Raw genomic sequence first — 3128 nt, 5'->3', positions numbered from 1 at the left:
ATTATTTACTTTTTAAATTTTCCAAACATTCGGCAAACTCTGGACCAAACTTCCTTAATGGGAGTGTCAGGGCCTATTGCACTACAATACTTCCTCCAACATCCCCTCTTGGCATCCTTATTTGTTCTCCTCGCAGCTGCTCTTAACCTTTTGTATTCTATTGCATTTATTAGAGTAGGATACTTCCTTAGCTTTCGATAAGCCCTATTTCTATTTTTAATGGCTGCATCACAGTCCTTATTCCACCAAGGAACAGCTACTCTGCCTTTGGGACTCTGCCTTAAAGGAATTGAGTGGAGTGACGCTCCCAGCACCATTGAGTGAAAGGACTGACCCTTCACAGTAGATGCCAGGTTCATGTTGTGTAAAAAAAATGTCCACAGGATGGAAAAACACCATCCTCAAGTTCAGAATTCTCTCGTCTCTCATCACTTTCGAGCACTTTACAGACTGAGCAGTGGCGTCAGGAGCTGATTGTTTTTCCCTCACATAGATTAAAATATATCATCTTTCATTTGCCTCTCAACTACGTTACAAATAATCAGAGTAAAAAGTATATGAACCTGTAATTTTGTTTTCAGTATATATGTACAAATACATAGCTATTTTGTATATTGTTGCCAGTTCTGTTTGATTTAAATGCAAGCATGTGGACGTCTGTCTCAGACCTCTTTACATTCTCAGGTGAAGTTGTCCTTTTTTTTTTTAAATACATTTTAGTCTAGTATGAGTGGCAGGGTGCTCCTGTTTCCCAGGCATCATCTTTAATCCCACGCTTCCATTCATTGATAAACACGGGCCTCCTCTGAAAGCCTCAAACCGAGCAGGTGGCCGTCTGTTTCCAGCCAGCGCAGAATCAGATGTAAACATCGGAGTAGCTGCTCGGCTCCTGTGTGTGTTTGAAACAGGATCAGGAGCGTCAGACAAACCAAGACCTTCTGCATGAATGGATGCTCCACAGCTCAACCCTATTTATTAGCCATCGCTGTAGCACGTAGTGAAACGGCGATGGGTATTGTTCTTGCTCAGTTTCTTCTTCTTTGTCCCACGAGAATGCATTTTTGACCCCCTGAACATAGCTGAATGTGGTGTTTTTTGGTATCTACGCAACAGACCCGGAGAAAAATTCGATTAAATTTATACCTCCACAGTGACAGATCAACACGGGCTCAACAGCGCCACCTACAATCACACCCCTATGGCCCACAGAGTGGGCATATTTTGACGTAGGAACACGAAATTCACACCAGTGACAGAGCGTGAGGGGACAAACAGAAAACTCTCTTGGCTAAAATCTGTGGGACCAACAGGAAGGCAGCCATCTTGGATACAAAATTCACTGCCATTTCGCTTTTCATTTTTCAAATGAACTGAACTCTTGGTTCCTTTCTTCCAAATGAGCCCAAACTCAGCACACTGCATCTAGACACATTGACTTTCAATAATCAGCCAGCTTTTTTGGATACGTTGCTCGGTCACAGCACGCTGTTGAAAAACGCCTTCATTTCCTGTAATTTCGACAACCAATCACGAGCTCAGGCATTGTCCTAGAACACTCAGATTACAGTCAGTTATGTGCCATAATAGTCCTCATGTAATACATTATAAAGTTTAATGCAACTCAACTCTATAGCACCCCCTAACATAGACCTAAAACATCAACATTCTTCCACAGCAACCAAACTGCGCAGTAAAATTCTATGCCTGAAGACAAGCAAAAAATTATGTTACCATTTTGATGCATTTATAACCATTGGCCAGCAGGGGCGCAAAGACCCCGCCAAAAAATACATAAAAATTTCTTTCAAGCACATACTTTGTCTGACTGTCCTGAAATTTTGATCTTTATACACAACATGATGCTGATTATATTGATGGTAAATGGTAAATGGACTACAATTTTAACACTGTATTGACAGAGCCCAAAGCGCTTTACACTGCAATATCACATTCACCCATTCACACTCACATTCACACACCAGTGGAGGCGGCTGCCATGCAAGGCGCACAGTCCATCCACTAGGATGGGATGGGATTGATGTATGAATGACTGTGATGGATGCTACAGCGGCCACCTATGGGAGTGTGCAAAGATTACAATGCAATTTCAAAAAATTACTTTTACCAATCTATTTCATATTTGACAGAAAATTCCTTAGTGGCCTCCTTATCAGAAAAGTCAATCAGTTCTTTCCTGTAGCTTCCATGGTTTTGACTCCAGAGGCTTCTCTAAAACTCATTCATTGTCAATGTGGAAATGTTGTTCGGCTTCCAATTATTCAAATGAACTGAACTCCGAGGTGTTTGGACCAAATGAGCCCAAACTCAGCATGCTCCATCTAGACCAGACCCGTCACCAGACATTCATCTCAGGGGGGGGCACATCAAGTATATGCGGGGGCACAAATGTGCGTTCAGCGGGGGAGGCATGTAGGGAGTGCGGTGCGGTGCGTGCTCGTGCTAATCTATTTTGGGTGATTTAGTTTGAGGGGGAACAACATTTATTTGAGGTGGCCAGGCCCCCTCTTGCCCCTGCATAGACCCAGCCCTGGGTCACTGTATCATTAATAATCAAAGGCGCTGTCTGTGCTGTTTAAATACCTAATCCACCATTGTGCTGCACAATATCAGTAGTTCACTCTTTCAAAATGTTTTCAAGGCGCTGTCCATGGTGCTGAAATAGCCAAACCATGGATTTGGTAATGATTAATTGTCAGTCTTGATTCATTGATGAATTCCAGTTTGCTGTCCATGGTGCTGACATAGCCAATTGAGTGTTGTGGTAAAGATTAATATTAAGTCTCTGTTTACAGATAAATCCCAAGGACCATCCATGGTGCTGAAATAGCCAACCTACCATTGCGGTGCAGAGTATCAGTTGGTCGCAGTATCATTAAAAATCCTCGGTACTGTCCATGGTGCTGAAATACCAAAACCCACCATTTTGGTCAAGATTAACAGTGGGTCTTTATTCATTGATGAATTCCAATTGCTGTCCATGCTGCTGATATAGCCAAATGACTGTTGTGGTGAGTTTAGCAGTGGGTTGATGTTTACTAATAAATCCAAGGAGCTGTCCATGGTGCTGAAGTAGCCAATCCACCATTGACGTGCAGAGTAGCAGTTGG

The sequence above is a fragment of the Salarias fasciatus genome, chromosome 6 (genome assembly GCF_902148845.1).
Source record: "Salarias fasciatus chromosome 6, fSalaFa1.1, whole genome shotgun sequence".
NCBI classification, from domain to species: Eukaryota; Metazoa; Chordata; class Actinopteri; order Blenniiformes; family Blenniidae; genus Salarias; species Salarias fasciatus.
The sequence above is the reverse complement of the archived record's forward strand: the minus strand, read 5'-3'. Positions refer to the sequence as shown.